The sequence below is a fragment of the Hoplias malabaricus genome, chromosome 6, assembly GCF_029633855.1.
Source record: "Hoplias malabaricus isolate fHopMal1 chromosome 6, fHopMal1.hap1, whole genome shotgun sequence".
Classification (NCBI taxonomy): domain Eukaryota; kingdom Metazoa; phylum Chordata; class Actinopteri; order Characiformes; family Erythrinidae; genus Hoplias; species Hoplias malabaricus.
Genome location: NC_089805.1, coordinates 51,841,432 through 51,863,871, shown reverse-complemented (window position 1 = coordinate 51,863,871; position 22,440 = coordinate 51,841,432). Strand labels below are relative to the sequence as shown.

Genomic DNA, 22,440 nt, shown 5'->3' with positions numbered 1-22,440 from the left:
TCAGGGCTGCCCGTTGTCAATGGTTCTGTTCATAATTTTTATGGACAGAATTTCTCAGCATAGCCACGTGAGGGAAGAAGTCCGGATCGGTGGTCTCAGGAGCCCATGTCTGATTTTGTGGATAATGTGGTCTTGTTGGCTTCATCGAGCTGGGACCTACAGCTCTTGCTGGACCAGCTTGCAGCTGAGTGTGCAGCGGTAGGGATGAGAATCAGCACCTTCAAATCTGAGTCCATGGTACTCAGTTAGAAAAGAGTGGAGTGCTCTCTCCAGGTTAGAAGTGAGATCTTGCCTCAAGTGGAGGAGTTTAAATACCTCGGGGTTTTGTTCACGAGTGAGGGAAAGATGAAGCAGGAGATCGGTGGATCGGTGCAGCGTCAGCAGTAATGCAGGCTCTGTACCGGTCCGTTGTGGTGAAGAGAGAGCTGAGCAGAAAAGCAAAGCTCTCGATTTACCGTTCAATCTACGTCCCCCTCACCTATGGTCACAAGCTTTGGGTAGTGACCGAAAGAATGACATCGTGGGTACAAGCGGCTGAAAAGAGTTTTCTCCGCAGGGTGTCTGGACCCTCCCTTAGAGACAGGGTTAGGAGCTCAGACATCCGGGAGAGACTTGGAGTGAAACCGTTGCTCCTCCACGTTGAGAGGAGTCAGTTGATGTGGTTCAGGCACCTGGTCCAGATGCCTCCTGGACGCCTTACTGGTGAGGTGTTCCTGGCATGTCTAACAGGGAGGAGGCCTCGGTATACCCACGGAGGAGCTGGGATCAGTGGCTGGGGAGAGGGAGGTCTGGGTTCTTTACTCTGACTGCTTCCCCCGCGACCCGGACTCAGATAAGCGGTGGATAATGGATGGATGGATGGATACTAGATTTGTTCATTTCTCTGCAGAAAAGATTTCTTCATTTTTATTTTCAGAGGAACCACCTTTAAAATCTTTGCTGTGTGTGTGTGTGTGTGTGTTGTCTCTGTGGCTGTGTGTGTGTGTGTGAGTGAGTGTAGTTTGCTGATGAGACTAATTTACATTGTCCTGAGCTTGTGAATAGATTGAAATGATCCATTTTAAAGTAATGTTTAAATATATACATGTTATCATTGAATTTATATAAAATTATATTTATAATATTCGTGGTAATAAAAAATAAAAAAGTGAATGTGTAATCTCAGGGACACTGATGGACCACAGAGTGGAAAGAAAGGAACAGCTTCAGGAAACTACAGTGGAGGAAAAGCCCAGCAAGACTCTGCCTCTCTGAGACGCTAAACCCACACTATTAACCTGTAGTTTGTTTCTATGGAAACAGTTTGAGTAACCACTACTCAAAAGAAATTATATTTTTTTGCATTATTTAAAATGTTTTAGTATGTGCTCCTATTTTGAGAGAATAACTGAGTGCACTAGAATTTTTTATTTGAATGAACTTAAAATATCAATTTGTAGCCGGGACCACACCCTATAGCACTTTGCCAGTTTTTTCATTGGTCAGTTCCAATGAGCCTAGTCTTGGTTTGTTTTGTGGAAAACCCTGTACAAGTTTGGAAGCCTTTTTCTCATTTTTACACAATAAGATTTGGTGTTTTCTGCATTTTACTTTTTTTCCTTGGGCAAATACCTTTTTAGGACATAGTTTTCATTTCTTCTTTTCTTCAGAGAAGAGCTAATTACAGTCACAAATTACAGCTGACTGAGTCAAACAAGATGTCTTTTTCCCTCAAGCTCTTTTTCACATTCTGGAAATTGGTGAGTTGTTTTCCATAAGTAAGTGACTGAAAAGAAAAATGATTTTATGCTTATCTTATGTTAGAAAATTAATTACAGTGTGTGAATTTTAGAGTCAGTACAAAGTGTAAAGGTGGTCCGTGTTCAACTGTAAACCAAACACAGTTTTCTAACTAGACAAATGAACTTTTATATTCTTAATCTGTGCTGGTCCTAGTGGTTTGGCTGAGGTTAACAGTTTCCTTTACTTCGTTAAATGTTCTGGGCCTCAGAGTTAATATCAGACATTACCAGCCTCACAGATAAAGTTATTGGAAATGCAAATACTGTCCTTTTCTCTGTGTGAACAGAGCACAAGGATTGAGCCTTGTCCTTGGTAGCATCAGGAACATTAAAAATTAATATTAAATTATTTAAACTTTGTACATTATACTGTTTGTGGAAATAAATATTGAAATATGACCATAACTTAAGGCAAAAATGTCAGAGACAAATTTCTTAAAACCTGGAGAAATTAAACCCAAATTATCTCATGCATGTCACGCTCTTCCAGAACCCTGAGCTAACAGCCATAGACACATCATTGGAAGTCCCCTCAAGGCTCTAAGTTCTTCATAAGTAGATCTGTGAGTATCTTTTCTTTATCTGTCTGTTTCTTTACACCTGAATGTCTAGCTACACCTGTCTATCTATCTGTTCCTCTACAGCTAACTATTTATCTATAGACCTCTGTCTTTCTGTCTATATTTAGACAAATTGTAATTGACACTCAACACTGTTTTTTGTCTCTCGCTCTCTATAGACTCTGGATGATGCAGATTTCCAGGTCATTGGTCCAAAACCAGGCATCACCTCTACTGAACCGTTCAAGAGTCAGGATCATCCTAGAAGGCAGTCTTGAAATGGATGAACTTACCAACCTACCTCAGGCAAGGTGCCCTTTGTTTGTTCTGACATATAGAGCATGAGATTTACCCACGTTTCTAAAGCTGAAGAATGTTCTTGTTGTGTACGAAACATTTCTGAACATTGCAAAAGTGCACGTAAAGTGCTTGTTTTATTTTGTATCACTTTTAGACTGTTCTGCTACTACACTGTCCGTAAACTCAACATGGTGCTAACTTTTGCTGTCACTATAATGGTACTCTCAAGGGTATATGTTCACTGCCCTTTAGTTCGGGAACATAATTATTGTACAAACCGGATTCCAAAAAAGTTGGGACACTAAATAAATTGTGAATAAAAACTGAATGCAATTATGTGGAGATGGCAAATGTCAATATTTTATTCGTAATAGAACATAGATGACAGATCAAAAGTTTAATCTGAGTAAATGTAACATTTTAAAGGAAAAATATGTTGATTCAAAATTTCACAGTGTCAACAAATCCCAAAAAAGTTGGGACAAGTAGCAATAAGTGGCTGGAAAAAGGAAATTGAACATATAACGAACAGCTAGAAGACCAATTAACACTAATTAGGTCAATTGACAACATGATTGGGTATAAAAAGAGCTTCTCAGAGTGTCAGTGTCTCTTTGAAGCCAAGATGGTAAGAGGATCACCAATTCCACCATTCTTGCGCAGAAAGATAGTGCAGCGATACCAGAATGGTGTTACCCAGTGTAAAATAGCAAAGACTTTATCATCATCAACCGTGCATAACATCATCAAAAGATTCAGAGAATCTGGAACAATTGCTGTGCGTAAGGGTCAAGGCCGTAAAACTCTACTGGTTGCTCGTGATCTCCGGGCCCTTAAACGTCACTGCACCTCAAACAGGAATGCCACTGTCAAGGAAATAACAGAATGGGCTCAGGAATACTTCCAGAAAGCATTGTCAGTGAACACAATCCACCGTGCCATCCGCCGTTGCCAGCTGAAACTCTACAGTGCAAAGAGGAAGCCATTTCTAAGCAAGCTCCACAAGCTCAGACGTTTGCACTGGGCCAGGGGTCTTTTAAAATGGAGTGTGGCGAAATGGAAGACTGTTCTGTGGTCAGATGAGTCACGATTTGAAGTTCTTTATGGAACACTGGGACGCCATGTCATCCGGACCAGAGAGGACAAGGATAACCCAAGTTGTTATCAACGCTCCGTTCAGAAGCCTGCATCACTGATGGTATGGGGTTGCAGGAGTGCTTGTGGCATGGGCAGCTTGCATGTCTGGAAAGGCACCATTAATACAGAGAACTATGTTCAGGTTCTAGAACAAAATATGCTCCCATCTAGACGTCATCTCTTTCAGGGAAGACCCTGCATTTTTCAACAAGATAATGCCAGACCACATTCTGCAGCAATCACAACATCATGGCTGCGTAGGAGAAGGATCCGGGGACTGAAATGGCAGCCTGCAGTCCAGATCTTTCACCTGTAGAGAACATTTGGAGCATCATAAAAAGGAAGGTGCGACAAAGAAGGCCCAAGACGATTGAACAGTTAGAGGCATGTATTAGACATGAATGAGAGAGCATTCCTATTTCTAAACTTGAGAAACTGGTCTCCTCTGTCCCCAGACGTCTGTTGAGTGTTGTAAGAAGAAGGGGGGATGCCACACAGTGGTAAAAAATGGCCTTGTCCCAACTTTTTTGGGATTTGTTGACACTTACAACATATTTTTCCTTTAAAATGTTACATTTACTCAGATTAAACTTTTGATTTGTCGTCTATGTTCTATTACGAATAAAATATTGACATTTGCCAACTTTTTTGGAATCCGGTTTGTAAGTTAGGAACTCAAATTCCACTGTATTTATTTGTTTGACACTTTCATAGAGCTGTTGCTTAGCCTTTAAGTTATTTAGATGAGATCTTTAGCATCAGTTGTAGCATAATCATTTGTATAACCGTGTTTGTACTATAACCTGATAATCTTTTACATTTGAAGTTCTGTAGTTAATGAATCTGCATGCATGAGCATTTTACAGGTTTTCATTAAATATTTTAAAAGAAAATATATTGAAGAGAACAGAACATGTACATAATCTCTATATGTTTAAGTATAGAGCTGGAATTCAACAAGGAGTACAACTGAGGTGACTACACTTGAGCGTTCTTTCACTACACTGCACATCCTGAAGATCCCTGTGGTCCAGGCTGCCAGAGATGAGGATACGGCTGATATCTCCATAATTGTTGAGGGCAGTGAGGTCTTGACAAAGTGTGACAGCACAGCAGAGGCTTGGAAAACTGTTGATGGAACTGATGTATGCCATGAATATTGGCACGCATGATTCGGCCAGAGTGTGGGCAGATACAATTTTGCTAGTTGGGGTGTGGCCAACACCTGTGTTTACAAAGTTCTGACCTCAAAAGTCTTGTCGAGAAATGTTTAGAACGTGTTTTTTTCACAATATATCAGCACTTCTGAAAATAGGTTTTTGGAAAGTCTAAGTTTAGAGTAAATTTAATAAAAAAAATAGATGTATGACACGCTTACTGATTCAACATTGTTGTTGCAGAGATTGTTCTGAAGAAAAGCATGTGTAACACTTTGAGAAAAAAGTAATTTGAGATGGGTGTAATTTGTAAAAAAATCAAGGCCTGTCAGACTACACCAGAGTGTCTGAAAACCATTGCTGTCTCAGTACTGTGATGACAATGAAAACCAATTGGAATGTCTCAAAGACAAAGCTTCAGAAGAGAGTTTGGAGCAGGGTCATGTAGACAAGATGAAACTGTAGAGATTATATTTGATACAATACTATGCAAAATTTACTTTCATCATCGAACATAACTTTGGACCACTCAGCAGCAGTCCAGTCCTTTTTGTCTTTAGCTCAGACGAGATGTGTTTGACGCTGTCTCTTGTTCAAGAGTGACTTGACACAAGGAATGCGACGCTGAAACCCATGTCTTGAATATGTCTGTGCATGGTGGTTCTTGCTTTTACACTTTTTTCTACCATATCTTTTCCTTCCCTCCACCTCTGTATTAATGTGCTTGGACACAGAGATCTATGAACAGCCAGCCTCTTTAACAATGACCTTTTGTGTCTTGCTCTGCTTGTGTAAGGTGTCAATGGTCATCTTCTGGACAACTGTCAAGTCAGCAGTCTTCCATTTCAAGGCCTTTGCAGGTGATTTGAGTTAATTCGCTGATTACAGTGTGGGACCAGGTGTCTTCAATATTGAACCTTTTCATAATATTCTATTTTTGTGAGATACTGAATTTGGGGTTTTCATTAGCTGTCAGTTACAGCGCCCTCCATAATTATTGGCACCCCTGGTTAAGAAGCATTTTTGGCTTCTAATAAATTTGTTAAAAAATAATATAGGACAACAATGCAAAAAAGAGAAAAATCTATACTTTCATTCAAACGCCTTTATTTGGTGGGAAATAATCACACATTAAGAAATAAATCTTTTAAATGAAATCATGTGTGCCACAGTTATTGGTACTTTGTACAACCTTCTTTTGCCAGCAAGACAGCACTTAATCTTCTCCTATAACTATTCACAAGATGGGAGAATACAAAAAGAGGGATCTTCGACCATTCCTCTTTGTACAACCTCTCTAAATCATCCAGAGTCCTGGGTCTTCTCCTACACTCTCTCCTCTTCAGCTCACTCCACAGGTTTTCTATTGGGTTGAGGTCTGGGGACTGAGATGGCCATGAGAGAAACTTGATTTTGTTCCTTGTGAACCATTTTTGAGTAGATTTGGCCACATGTTTAGGGTCATTATCTTACTGAAAGACCCAGTGGCGACCCATCTTCAGCTTTCGGTGAGAGGCCTCCAGATTCTGATTCAAAATGTCCCGATATTTCAAAGAGTTCATGATCCCATGTGTCCTTACAATGTTCCCAGGTCCTTTGGAGGAGAAACAGCCCACAGCATCACCGATCGTCCCCCATACTTAACAGTAGGCATGAGGTGTTTTTCTGTGTACTCATCCTTGGTGTTACGTCAGACCCACTTAGAGTGTTTGTTGCCAATTTGCTCTATCTTTGGTCTCATCTGACCAAAGCACACAGTCCCAGTATAATCCCAGTACCGCTGGCAAACTCCACCGGTTTACGCTTATAACTCAGAAAAGGCTTTCTCCATGCATGCCTCCCAAACAGCTTGTTGGCATGTAGATAGCACCTGATGGTTGTTTGGGAGACCTCGTAACCCCAAGCTGCTACCATTTTATTCAATTCTCTTACAGTGAGCTTTGAAGAACTTTTTACTTCTCTTACCATCCTTCTCACGGTGTGTGGTGGCAAGATACATTTGCGTCCTCTTCCAGGCTTGTTTGTCACAGTTCCAGATGTTTGTCACAGTTCCAGTTGTTTGTCTCAGTTCCAGATGTTTGAATTTTTTGATGATTGCTCTGACTGTAGATAAGGACATCTGCAGGTGAGTGGCTATTTTCTCGTAGCCATTGCCTGATTTATGAAGGTCGACACACATCTGCTTTACTTGAATAGTGTGTTCTCTTGTCTTTCCCATGTTTAAGAGTGAGTAAGAGAAATAGTCCTCTGTGTATCGCCATATTTATACCCCAAGGAAACAGGAAGTGATGAATTACTAATTACAGGTTTCTAGATACTTTGATCCACTTTATACACTACAGTAGAAATGACATAAATGGTTCAAATACATTTATTTTCAAGAAATTGTTAAGGATGCCAATAATTGTGGAATAGGTAATTTTATGGAAAATAATTATTTCTTAGTCAGGATTTTCTCTTTATTCTTTTTTTTTTCACTTGATTTGAAGGATGCTTTTTTATATAATTTGTTTTCAGAATGAGATTATGCTTCTGCAATAAAAGGCTTTTAACACATTTAAACTAGGGGTGCCAATAATTATGGAGGGTGCTGTATAATCATCAAATTAAAAGAAATAAACACTTGAAATATATTAATCTGTGTGTAATGAATGAGTATAATATACAAGTTTCACTTTTTGAATGGAATTACTGAAATAAATCAACTTTTTTATTTGTAGTAAACTCATCCCTTAGCCTGGGCCATGTACCTAAAGCTTTTAAACTAGCAGTTATTAAACCTCTGATCTAATTTAATAAGCTAGCACATGTCTAATTACAGGCCTATTTCTAATCTGCCATTTCTATCCAAGATCTTAGAAAAAGTTCATATCTACATAAGAATCATATATATGAAAAATTCCAATCAGGATTCAGGCCACATCATAGCACTGAGACAGCTCTAGTCAAGATAACGAACAAATTCTTCTTGCCTCTGATCAAGGCCACATTTCCCTGTTGGTGCTTCTTGACCTTCGATACGATAGACCACAATATTCTATTAGAAAGGTTAGAAAACATTACAGGGAATTACAGGGACAGCCCTATCATGGTTCAAATCTTACTTAACGGAATGTTATCAATTTGTAAAAGTAAACAATTTATCTTCCAATTTGGAATTCTGCAAGGCTATACTTTAGAACCGTTATTATTTACATTATAAATGTTACCGCTAGGCACAGTTATAAGAAACCATGACATTAACTTTCACTGTTACGCAGACGACACGCAATTGTATATTTCAGCCAAGCCCGATGACAAACACAGATTACAGAAAATAGAGGATTGTGTGAATGATTAGATAGGACAGAGGGAGTTTTTCTTGCCACTGTAACCCTGGCCTCGCTCACGTGGGGATGTTTACATTTTTACATGTCATGTGAAAACTTTGTCTTTACTGGAATGCTGTGAAGCTGCTTTGTGACAACATCCGTTATAAGAAACGCTATACAAATAAATTTGATTTGATTTGACCCTTTACTGACACCGGGGGTTTGTAATCACATTAGATCAGTGTCCAGTGCAAACCGACTAAAGAGCAGCAAATAGTGCAGAAACATCTACTGAATTTTATGAAAAGTGTTTTTTGATCACAGTCGTGAACGTTGCCTTCAAGTCTCTGTCTAGGGCTGTGGAACAGGGAGCAGTTACACAGCTCTTTTAGCCCTTTTTCATTCATTCATTCATTTTCTGTAAGTGCTTATCCAGTTCAGGGTCACGGTGGGTCACATTTTCTTCTGTTTATGTTTCGGTTTGAAAACCTCAGCTCTTGCAAAGTAAAACACGTTCATTTATAAAAATATGTTTAATTGTCTGGGGTCCTTTATTTAAAATGCTGTGACACAATAATTTTGTCTGTTTTTATGCAGTGCTTTTCTACCATTGAGCAGCTGTGTGGCCTGCTGTCTTCTTAGAATTGACAGAATTGTCTACAGAGTGTTGTCACTGGTCTAAATATCAGTGAAAGGTATCAGAGCGTCTTACTTCTCTCAGCACCTCTTTCATCCTCACACACATGCAGTCATGGGGAGAGCATTTTTAATGAACCAGAAAGCATTTTAAAAATGGTTATAGTGAAGAAACACAGATAAAGTAAATGTATGTTGCACAACAAGACTGAATGTGAGCCGGTTCAAGAGTTCTTTCGACTATGTGACGTACAAACTCGGGTAAAATTACCATTACCATTTTTGACAATTCTGACTTTGACACCACTATTCCAGTACTGTAACATGTCAGAGTGTGGTGTAAAAGGAAATGGTACAGAGGACCATGATTTTACTTGGTTCTTATGGATTTTTTTCACTCTATCGTAATGTAAAACATACACATATAATTACAACACTGCAGAATTACTGAAGACTGTTTATTCAGTAATTTTCAGTATTTTAGTGAAAGTTTATTATGCAGCACTTTGTTAATTTTCTTATTAACTTCCTGTGTACATGTACTGCATAAATGTGAAAGTGTGTGTGTTTGTAGAACCGTAATCCAGATCTCTTGTTCTTTACAATGTTCCTTTTAACCTAAGCACTTAAAACCTGATGAGCATTTCAGTATAATTAAACTAGACAGTGTTGGTACTTACCATCATGTTACCCGAGTTTGTACCTCACATAGTCAAAAGAACTCTTGAGACACAGATTGGCTGCGTATCTGGACTCGAGAGCCTTCAAATCTAAAGAACTGGCTCACAACCTTGGTGTATTAATGGACTCAGATCAGTTTTAGTCTCATATTAAAGCGGTTACTAGATCAGCATTTTACCATCTTAAGAACATCAGTAAGATCAGAGATTTTCTGACTAAACCAGAGCTGGAGAAACTTATCCATGATTTTATTTCTAGCATTGATTACTGTAATGGTCTCTTAACTGGACTTCCACAAAAGACCATTAAACATCTTCAGCTGATTCAAAATGCAGCCCCAGAGTCTCACTCTGAGCAATAGAAGAGATCACCCCCCCCCCCCCCCCCTTCATCCTCAAATCCTTAAAATTATGTTCCCGAACTAAAGGGCAGTGAACATATACCCTTGAGAGTACCGTTACAGTGACAGCAAAAGTTAGCACCATGTTGAGTTTACTGACAGTGCAGCAGCAGAACAGTCTAAAAGTGATACAAAATAAAACAAGCACTTTACGTGCACTTTTGCAATGTTCAGAAATGTTTTGTACACAACAAGAACATTCTTCAGTTTTTGAAACTTGGGTGTATCTCATGCTCTATTTGTCAGAACAAACAAAGGGCACCTTGCCTGAGGTAGGTTGGTAAGTTCATCCATTTCAAGACTGCCTTCTAGGATGATCCTGACACTTGAAGGGTTCAGTAGAGGTGATGCCTGGTTTTGGACCAATGACCTGGAAATCTGCATCATCCAGATTCTATAGAGAGCGAGAGACAAAAAACAGTGTTGAGTGTCAATTACAATTTGTCTAAATATAGACAGAAAGACAGAGGTCTATAGATAAATAGTTAGCTGTAGAGGAACAGATAGATAGACAGGTGTAGCTAGACATTCAGGTGTAAAGAAACAGACAGATAAAGAAAAGATACTCACAGAGCTACTTATGAAGAACTTAGAGCCTTGAGGGGACTTCCAATGATGTGTCTATGGCTGTTAGCTCAGGGGTCTGGAAGAGCGTGACATGCATGAGATAATTTGGGTTTTATTTCTCCAGGTTTTAAGAAATTTGTCTCTGACATTTTTGCCTTAAGTTATGGTCATATTTCAATATTTATTTTCACAAACAGTATAATGTACAAAGTTTAAATAATTTAATATTAATTTTTAATGTTCCTGATCCTACCAAGGACAAGGCTCAATCCTTGTGCTCTCTTCACAGAGAGAAAAGGACAGTATTTGCATTTCCAATAACTTTATCTGTGAGGCTGGTAATGTCTGATATTAACTCTGAGGCCCAGAACATTTAACGAAGTAAAGGAAACTGTTAACCTCAGCCAAACCACTAGGACCAGCACAGATTAAGAATATAAAAGTTCATTTGTCTAGTTAGAAAACGATGTTTGGTTTACAGTTGAACACGGACCACCTTTACACTTTGTAATGACTCTAAAATCCACACACTGTAATTAATTTTCTAACATAAGATAAGCATAAAATCATTTTTCTTTTCAGTCACTTATTTATGGAAAACAACTCATTCTGTGAATCTTAGTGCCAGGCTGCCACTGTAAATAAGAAGCTGTTCTTAATGACTCTCTAGGTTAAATAAACAATATAGGTCAAATAATCATAGTCTAATAGACACTGCCACAGTTCTCTTCAGCTGCTCAGCTGGGGCTCTCTGATTCACACAGTGGAGCTGGACGAGATGAGTGACGAGACTAAGAAGAACACCCTGAAAATACATTTTCTAAACTATTACCACAGCAACACACCTACGTCACACAGTTAATTTACTGCTCAAATCCACGTTTTGTTCATTAAATACCAATGATTCCAAATGCAAACAGAACTTCCTCTACATTCACTAACTACGTCAAAGCATCGCAAACCTGCTTCAATATCGAGTCATACATTCAAAATCTAGCTCATATTTTCTCTTCAAGAGGAACACAGAGTCAGTCAGAGCATAATGACTGTCAAAATACTAACAGCTGATGGCATTACAGAAACAGAATAACTCTCCATGTGTCAGTTCGACCAGCAAACAATAGACGCTATGACATTCACTGTGTTTCTCCTGGAAACTGCTACATTTTCTGATTGAGTGTCAAATGTGTGTGTTTTTGGTGCCATACTCTCTACAGGTGAAAGACTGATATATACTGTGTGGTAGAGAAGAAAACAAGAGTTCATGACAGACTTGGTGCAGTAACAGTGTTTATTTCAGTACACTCTCTGAATTAAAGGTACAGTACAGGTACATTACTGTCACTAAAACTAAAAACAGTGTAGTGTATCTTTAAAGGTACAGCAGTGGTGTTAAAGTCCACTTCATTATATGAAGTCTAGCTGTGTTCCCTAAAGGTTCATTACATTCTCTTCTCCAGAAGGAGAGGGGGATCTCTGTAATCTTTCATTATACAACTGTGGAGAATAAAAGAACACAATAAAAGTCCTGGAGTTGAAATGGGGCGAATGACATCGACAAAACTGTAACATCTACAACTGTGATACAATCATGTTCCCTAACTTGTGTTTATTGATAGTCAGAAAACATGTTATTTCTTACTAATTCAAGGAATAAGGTTTAAAAGACCGTTGCCCCCCTCCCAACAGTGTTGGGAAACTCTAATAGGTGTCTTGCCTGTGACGTAGATGGTGGACAACAACTCTAGAAGTTGCACTTAATTTAATGCAAAATGACGAAAAGGTGTGTTGTTTTTGGCTGCAATCATTCAATGTACAGTGGGACGTCTGTGTACAAATGGCCCAAAGATCCCAAAATATCCAGAAAATGGACTAAATTTGTCAACTTTAAACGGGCACTTTGGAAAGGACCATCCGCTCCCTCCGTTATCTGTAGCTCATTTCACTGGCGCTTTTCCAGCAATATGGGCATGTAAGGAAACCAACGAAAGGTGTTCAAGAGCCTCTGTAACATGGAGGTAAAGGACACTTACTTCGCCTGTTTTCGTTTGTGTTAGTTAACGTTAGCTTGACTTGCTAAACTCGGTGGCTCAGATTATATTAGGCTGCATTACGGAAGTTTATAGTGTCGGATGAATTCAAGTTCGACTTCGATAACATTTACAAGAATAACGGTGCCTCTAAATTTGAGTTTAGCTTATTGCTAGGCTATTGTCATGAATAATGTTGGTTATTTAGCTAGATACTGTCATAACAGTCAGTCATAACGATGTTTTACCACGGCTGTTGTTCAGCTGTTGTCCACCAGTGACGTCACACGGTTGCGTTCAAGAATTTCCGTAGCGAGCTCGGGTTTTTCCGTCTATTTAATAAAATTGTCAGTTTTAAAGCAAATTAAGCAGCTATTTTCATTTTAATCCATACTTATATATGTCAGTAACTAAAATAATGTCAAATATTCATGGAGGTCCATTAAGTGGTGCTCAGCCTTTAAATTAACCTATCTGTGTTTTCTTACTGCAGTCCATCTTTACTTAATTACATAAAGAAAATGAATTAGTTCATGTTCATAGTTAATTTTGAAAAATTTAGCCAACTCCACAGCTCCAAAGTAATCTACTTCACATGCTTTTGTTATTTTTTTTTCTCTCAATGAATATGCTTCTATCATTTTCAACCCATTAATCACTAGCCCAAAATCACTGCTACTCCCTAACAAAGAATTAGTGTATGTGGAATTATATATTTATAACATTACATTACACCAAAAACCAGCACTGAGTTTGAAAATGTATTTTAACCTACTTAGCTAGTACTTCTTAATGTGTTTAAGCAGGTTATTTTTTAATTTTATTTATTTATATAGCGATTTTCACAACTGATGTTGCCACAAAGCAGCTTCACAGAATTCCAGTAAGACTAAGATTTGACATGAAACGTAAAAAACAAAATGTAAAACCCTCAAGTGAGCAAGCCAGGGGGTTGTGACTGAAAAGTGACTGAAAAGAAAAAATGATTTTATGCTTATCTTATGTTAGAAAATTAATTACAGTGTGTGAATTTTAGAGTCATTACAAAGTGTAAAGGTGGTTTGTGTTCAACTGTAAACCAAACACAGTTTTCTAACTAGACAAATGAACTTTTATATTCTTAATCTGTGCTGGTCCTAGTGGTTTGGCTGAGGTTAACAGTTTCCTTTACTTCGTTAAATGTTCTGGGCCTCAGAGTTAATATCAGACATTACCAGCCTCACAGATAAAGTTATTGGAAATGCAAATACTGTCCTTTTCTCTGTGTGAAGAGAGCACAAGGATTGAGCCTTGTCCTTGGTAGCATCAGGAACATTAAAAATTAATATTAAATTATTTAAACTTTGTACATTATACTGTTTGTGAAAATAAATATTGAAATATGACCATAATTTAAGGCAAAAATGTCAGAGACAAATTTCTTAAAACCTGGAGAAATAAAACCCAAATTATCTCATGCATGTCACGCTCTTCCAGAACCCTGAGCTAACAGCCATAGACACATCATTGGAAGTCCCCTCAAGGCTCTAAGTTCTTCATAAGTAGCTCTGTGAGTATCTTTTCTTTATCTGTCTGTTTATTTATACCTGCCTGTCTAGCTACATGAGATACACCCAAGTTTCAAAATCTGAAGAATGTTCTTGTTGTGTACGAAACATTTCTGAACATTGCAAAAGTGCACGTAAAGTGCTTGTTTTATTGTGTATCACTTTTAGACTGTTCTGCTGCTGCACTGTCAGTAAACTCAACATGGTGCTAACTTTTGCTGTCACTGTAATGGTACTCTCAAGGGTATATGTTCACATCCCTTTAGTTCAGGAACATAATTGTAAGTTATTTTATTACAATTGTGGATTTTTCAATTGTGTTGATTTCATACGCCTCCTTTCATCTTCTGGACTTACATTGTGTTATTTTATTTTACACAGTAATTCCCACAAATATTCACCTCTTTTTCTGTAGAAGGCAAGGCAAGGCAAGTTTATTTATAGAGCACCTTTCATACAAAAGTAATTCAAAATGCTTTACAGAAAAAAAACTGTTAAATTAAAAGCCAGAATAAAAATCATAGAAGTCCAACAAAACAATTACATAAAAAGATTAAAATGAGTAAATGATTAAAACAATTTAAAATGATATAATAAAAGAAAAGAACTGAAGTGCCGTTATAGAATAAAAGTGCAGAGTGTTTTAAACTGAGCTGTAGCTGCTCAAACAGGAATGTTTTAAGCCTTGATTTAAAAGTGTCTAAAGTCAGGGCTTCAGACACTTTAGAAACGCTGCCTCTCCATGTTTAGTTTTGACCTGAGGTGAGAACCGTGATGCGGTCCGTGGGCATGCGGAGGTTCAGTTCAGGTAAATGTGCCAATGTGCCAATTCACCACTTTGGTATTTTGTTTTTTATTGACTTCCTGTTTTTTACATGCACCATATCACTGTGAAAGTGTGTGCGTCTGTTTGTAGGGTCTTATGCCAGATGTCTGGTACTTTGCCATATTCCTTTCCAAGTAAATATGTACAACTTGTTGGACATTTCAGTATAATTGAAATAGAATTTCCTGGCACTTACCATCATGTAACCAGAGTTTGTACATCACATGGTCAAAAGAACTCTTTAACCGATTCATATCCAGTCTTTATTGTGCAACATACATTTATTTTATCTGAGTTTCTTCACAATAATTTTTAAAATGCCTCCTGATTCATTACAAATGTTCTTCACATGACTGCGTGTGGATGAATGTCTTTCTCTGTCTGTTGCTGATAAAGGGCTTATTATGCAGTTATAGTCCCAGCTCATGTCTTTACGAGTCTAAGATTTAAAGAAGGTCAGAGCTCAGTGGGAGGATGAATGAGGTGCTCAGAGAAATGAGACGTTCTGAAACCTTTAACTGATGTTTAGACCTGTGATAACACTCTGTAGCCAGTTCTGTGCCAAATGTAAATAAAAACAGAACACAATGATGAGCAAATCATTTAAAACCTAACTTTAATGGAAATGATGATAAAGTCAATATTTCACATGTTGAAACTAAGAAACTGTGTTTTTTTCTGTTTTTGTTTTTGTTTTTGTTTTTTCATTCACCAATTTTGAATTTTGAAAAGGTTGGGACTGAAAACAAAACACTGGTAAATCCTACAAAAATATAAATGTGGTTAAGTAGTGACAGGACAATGACATATTTGGGTTTAAGGAGAGTGTCTATGAGAGGCAGAGTCTGTCAGAAGTAAAGATGGGGAGGGGTTCACTGCTCTGTCAAAAACTGTGTGGATAAACAGTGAAATAATTCAAGAATAATCTTTCTCAACCTTAAATATTAAAGAACCTGGGGATTTCATCATCTACAGCCCCATAATATCATTAGAGGATTCAGAGAATCCAGAGACATTGCTATATGAAAGACACAAGGTCCAAAACCAGTATCTGAAGGCCATTGCAGTGGATTCATATTTGGAGGATTTTGTTTTGTCAAGAAATCTCTAATTATAATTAATAATACCTTTAGGTAGTAATCTGGGTCTGGTGCAACGTGGAGCGGGTGGAAGCTGAGGGCGGGGACCCTGGTGTTCTGATCCTCGGTTACTGAAACTGGCTCTTGGAACATGGAATGTAACCTCTCTGGTGGGAAAGGAGCTTGAGCTGGTGTGTGACCTTCAGAGGTATCAGCTTGATATAGTCGGGCTCACCACGACACAGAGTATGGGCTCTGAAACCGATCTCTAGGTGGTGATCAGCTCAGCACCTCTCTTCACCGGAAAGTCAGAGTGGCGGAAGGTGTCTGGATTGAAGGTCTCAGAATCCCCTGTCTGCTTTTTGCGGATGACATGGTCTTGTTGGCTTCATCGAGCCGGGACCTACAGCTCTTGCTGGACCAGTCTGCAGCTGAGTGTGAAGTGGTACGGATGAGAATCAGCACCTCCGAATCTGAGTCCATGGTACTGAGTCAGAAAAGGGTGGAGTGCTCTCTCCAGGTTGGAAGTGAGAACCTGCCTCAAGTGGAGGAGTTTAAACACCCCTGGGTCTTGTTCACGAGTGAGGGAAAGATGGAGCGGGAGATTGACAGGCGGATTGGTGCAGCGTCAGCATTAATGCGGGCTCTGTACCGGTCCATTGTGGTGAGAGAGAGCTGGGCAGAAAAGCAATGTTCAATCTACGTCCCAACCCTCACCTATGGTCAAGAGCTTTGGGTAGTGACAGAAGGAATGACATTGAGTTTTCTCAGCAGGCCATTTGGACTCTCCCTTAGAGACAGGGTTAGGAGCTCAGACATCTGGGAGAAACTCAGAGTGGAGCCACTGCTCCTCCACATTGAGGGGAGCCAGTTGAGGTGGTTCGGGCGTCTGGTCCATGTGACGTAGGTGTGTTGCTGTGGTAAGAGTTTAGAAAATGTATTTTCAGGGTGTTCTTCTTAGTCTCGTCACTCATCTCGTCCAGCTCCACTGTGTGAATCAGAGAGCCCCAGCTGAGCAGCTGAAGACAACTGTGAACCCAGCCTCGTCTTCGACTACATCACCCATGTGCCCGACAGCCTGGAGTACATCAAATCAGAGCAGTACGCCGACCTTCAGTGTTACTACACCAGGGAGCTGGCGTCCCTCAAACCAGAGTATGAAAACAACCTCATGTCCAGCCACCTCAAGTCAGAGATGAATGGCCTAGAGCAGGGGTCTCAAGCTCGCGGCCCGCGGGCCAACTGCGGCCCTCAGGACGATAGTTTGTGGCCCCGCCTTGATATGAAAGTTTAATGTTAGCACGGCCCGCGAGTTTGATATGATTGGCACTTTTCAGTGTTGTGTGCGGAGCTGAACGAACCTACCAATCACGGTGGGATATATTCAGGGTGCGATTTGCCGGTGGGGATGGTGGGGACTTTCCCACCCTCTGGTTTACACGTCCCACCCTCTGCTGAATTATTTTTATCCTCCTATGATATGTGCCTCAGCGCTTGTATAGCCGGGTCAGCGTCTCAGCACCATGGACAGCGCTGTGTGCGCGTATTCAGACAGGAACAGGGAAACCGCTAAGGTGTGTTGCTGTGGGCGTGTCTGTACCTGCTGAATGTAACCGCTGTGAAACAACCAGGAAACTTTTTATTTCTCTGATTAATAACAGCTTTATCGAGGCCGGCGCTCTCTCTTTGTTGTTACTCTATATCTCTCTACCAAAGCGCTCTCTCTCTCACTTTCGGCCCGAATTCAATTTTCCCTCTATTGATGTAAACAACGTGAAGTGAGGAGAGAGAGAGACGGGCGGCGGCTCCTTCCCGACCCAGGGCTTCTCTCTCCCTCCGATCCGCCGGAATAGAGAAGCACCGTCTTGGTGTTCCGAGTTCCTCAAAATAGGCTCTATATCATGAATTAAAATTGTATTATATTTAAAAACTATATTTTTTATTTTTTAAGTTCACGTTCTAACTTAAACTGTGGTGTTTTTCACAAATTTAACAATTAAAAAAAATATATTTAAGTTCACGTTCAAAATAGGTAGGAGTAGGAGTGTGAGGTTTATCTACACAAGAATTCACTGTTTTCATGTTTTCACACTATTGTGGTCATTTTTCTGAATAAAATGTTTCTCAAAATTATCCCCCCTCTGTTTTTTTTCACAAATCGCACCCTGGGTATATTGCTCTCGGGGGCGGGACATCGGCCGGGTTTATTGCGAATATATCAAATCAAATCAAATCAAATTTATTTATATAGCGCTTTTCACAACTGATGTTGTCACAAAGCGGCTTCACAGAATTCCAGTAAGACAAGATTTGAAATGAAATGTAAAAACAAATTGTAAAGCCCTCAAGTGAGCAAGCCAGGGGCGACAGTGGCAAGAGAAATCTCCCCCAGCTGAGGAAGAAACCTTGGGAGGAACCAAGGCTCACAAGGGGTGACCCATCGTCCTCTGGTCAATCTACTGGTGATAATAGTTAGTAGTCCGTGAGAACTTCAGTGTAGGGGCAGCTTCAAGGCACTTGGTGGTTGCTGGAGCGTGGGCAGCTGATCTGTAGCGTGGAGGAGGATCTCGACAGTCATCCATCAGTGTCCAGACAGACAGGTGGGCAGTCGTTTACTCGGAAAGATGTAAAGGGATGGAATTAGTTTTGAACTGTTTTGTGTTTGTAAAGTAGAAAATATGAAAATTTCCAGAGTGTGGCTAATGACTCCGGCAGATCTGACTATGACAGCTTTAACTAAAAGGAGAGAACCAGAAGGACACACAGACACGGGAGCATCCTGAAACACTGGCATCCCTCCGCTCCACCGTCAACAAACCTGAGTGATCGCGAGAAGCGGCGGGACGACAGCACCAGCGTCTCAGTTTACTATAATTCCCCGTGTCCATGCACCCCCCGGATCTGCCGCCTTTATCTATGGGGCTGCATTAGCTACCAAAAGATAAACTAAACAAATGAGTTTTTAGCCTACATTTGAAGATTGCGACTGTGTCTGAGTCCCGAACATTTTCTGGAATATATGCATCCCGCTTTTCGCTTCATGCGCTTCGGCGTCCAGTCTGAACCCGGAAGTTGCTGCTCAACGGGACAGAGAAAGAAGCGGAAAAGACTCATCGGCTAAACACTGAAACTGAAACTTCAACGCCACAGCGACACCAAGTGGAATTATATATATTATACAGCCCCAAACATGTCTTTTTCAAAGCCTGCAGTGAAGAGAAAGATTTGTGATGAGCACAGACAATTTCAGGAAAAGTGGGAAGTGCAATATTTCTTTGTTGAGCACAGGGGCATCCCGACGTGTCTTATTTGCACAGAGAAAGTTGCAGTGCACAAAGAGTACAATTTGAAACGTCATTACACAACTAGACATGCTGAGGAGTATGCAAAATACCAGGGAGATGAGAGAGACAACCGGGTTGCTAATCTTAAAACATGTCTACTGAGGCAACAAGATTTCTTTAAGAAAGCAACCAAAGAGAATAATGCAGCAGTCGAAGCTAGCTACGTGGTTAGTGAGATGATTGCTAAAGCAGGAAAGCCATTCATAGGAGGTGAATTTGTCAAAAAGTGCATATTACAGGCTGCAAGTATTGTCTGTCCAGAAAAGAAAGGTCAGTTTAGCAACATCAGCCTTTCTGCCAAACACCGTGGCAGAGCGCATTTCTGACCTGTCAAGTGACGTTTATGATCAACTGTGTGAGAAAGCAAAACGTTTCAGTGTATACTCAGTCGCTCTTGATGAGTCCACAGACATCGCCGACACTGCCCAGCTCGCAATCTATGTCCGTGGTGTTGATGACAATTTTGAAGTTATAGAGAAGTTGCTCACAGTAATTCCAATGCATGGCCAGACCACCGCTCAGGAGATATTTCACCAGCTGTGTGATGCCATTGAGAATGCCGGTTTGCCATGGAAGAGGTTTGTTGGAATAACAACCGATGGAGCGCCATCAATGACAGGGAGGAAAAATGGACTGGTGGCACTTGTTAAAAAAAAAACTGGAAGAGGAGAGTGTGGAGGAGGCCATTGCTCTGCACTGCATTATCCATCAGCAGGCCCTTTGCAGCAAATGCCTGAGGTTTGACAATGTGATGTCTGTAGTTGTGAAATGCATCAACCAAATCAGATCCAGGAGCTTAAAGCACAGAAGGTTCCGTGCTTTATTAGAGGAAATGGAGTCAGAATATGGGGATGTGCTCTACTTCACCGAGGTACGTTGGCTCAGCAGGGGAAACATATTGAAGAGATTTTTTGAGTTGAGAGCGGAAGTGAAAGCATTCATGGAGAAAGATGGGGTTGCTGTTCCCGTGCTAAGTGATCCCAAATGGCTCATGGACTTAGCTTTTCTTGTTGATATTACACATGAGCTTAATGTACTGAACAAGAAGTTACAAGGCCAGGGGCAACTTGTCAGTGCTGCCTATGACAACGTGAGAGCATTCTCTGCGAAACTTATGTTATGGAAAGCCCAGCTTTCTCAAACAAACCTTTGCCATTTCCCAGCATGCAAGGCACTCATGGATGCAGGCACACCATTCAGTGGTGAGAAGTATGTGGATGCCATTTTGATGCTACAGGAGGAATTTGATCATAGATTTGCAGACTTCAAGACGCACAGAGCTGCATTTCAAATTTTTGCGGACCCCTTCTCCTTTGATGTGCAAGATGCCCCCCCTGTGCTTCAAATGGAGCTCATTGACCTGCAGTGCAACTCTGAACTCAGAGCCAAGTTCAGGGAGGTGAGTGGAAAAGCAGACAAGCTCGGGCAATTTTTGAGAGAATTGCCTCCCAGCTTCCCTGAGCTTTCCCGAATGTTCAAGCGGACCATGTGTCTTTTAGGGAGCACATACTTGTGCGAAAAGCTCTTCTCTACCTTGAACTTCAATAAGTCCAAGTACAGGTCCAGACTTACTGACGAGCATCTTCAAGCCCTACTGAGGGTCTCAACTGCCTCCTCCCTTAAGCCAAATGTGGCTCGGCTATGCAAGAGGAAGCGCTGCCAGATCTCTAGCAGTAAGAAGTAGGCAGAAGAAGCCATGTTCATAACTGTTTATGTTCAATGTTCCATTCATGTTCAGAAAGTTAAAGGTTAAAGAACTGTTAATACAGACATTTGAATCTTAATAATAATAATTACATTTCTCTAGTCAGCAACTATATGTGGTTTCTTCAGTGTTCTATATCTGCTGTATTATTATTATTATTATTATTATTATTATCATTATTATTATTTTCATTTTATTTATTTATTACTGATTGATTTTATTTTTTTTCTTATGAATTGTTAATTTATTTATTTTTTCATCTTATTTTGTGTTAAAAAATAAAAATAAAGACATTTGATAACATTGGAATGTTTTTGTAAGAGCTTTTCTTGTGGAAAACCTGATGGGGCCCAGCCTCACCCAGACTCTACCTCCAGCGGCCCCCGGGTAAATTGAGTTTGAGACCCCTGGCCTAGAGTCTATGCACATGGCGGAACTGCGCACTGAGCTCAACAAGCTGCACCCAAATGAAGGCATGGTCAAGATGGACCCCGAGGTCCAGACAGGACACCTGTACGAGCTGCGGTTGGCCGAGGCAGGTAAGGGCCCCAAGGCCGGCACAAAATCGCACTCTCGTATACCTTGCAATCTCACGGGAGACACCTGCATGCAGTGCGGCAAAGACTTCAGCACTTTGGGTAACCTGAAAACTCACCAGTGAATCCACACCGGAGAGAGGCCTTACACCTGCTTGCAGTGTGGCAAGAGGTTCAAGAGTGCGGCCAGGCAGGCAAGCTGAAGAGGCACCAGCTCATCCACACGGGGCAGAAGCCCTACACCTCTGCCCGCTGCCTCAAAGGCTTCACCAAGGTGCACCACCTCCACTCGCACCAGAGGCTCCACACGGGTGACACCAAGTGAGGCAAGAGCTTCTGCCAGTCAAAGGAACCGAAAGCCCACCAGCTGAGCCACACCGGGGAAAGGCCCTTCTGCTGCTTGCACTGCGGCAAGACCTTCGCCAAGGAGATGAGTTTCCGCCACCACCAGCAAGTTCACATGGGTGAGGAGCCCTTCAACTGCTGCTATTGCGGCAAGAGCTTCAGCCAGTCAGGCCACCTTAAAGCACACGAGCAGATCCATAAAAGAGAGAAACCCAACCTCAGCAGCGGCAGCAGCTGCAGTAACAACAGTAGCTAAACACCTCTTAAGCTCGCAAAGTATTATTCTTTATTTTCTTTATACATTTGTTGACAGTGAGACCTGGAGGGGCATGATTGGTAGGAACAGCCCCGCTGATCTGAATCAGAGTGGTGTTCAGTTATTGGATCCCCTATGCCCATCACAGTTTTATGGATCTGGAGAAGCCATTCGACCATGTCCCTCTGGATATTCTGTGGGGGTTGCTCTGGGTGTATGGGGTATTGGGCTCTTTGCTACAA

At 40.6% G+C, this 22,440-nt stretch overlaps 1 pseudogene; it reads left to right on the top strand.

The window, feature by feature from the left end:
• The first annotated feature begins 105 nt into the window (after positions 1 to 105).
• Positions 106 to 22,198, top strand: LOC136700276 (zinc finger protein 214-like; annotated as a pseudogene).
• The last annotated feature ends 242 nt before the right edge of the window (positions 22,199 to 22,440 follow it).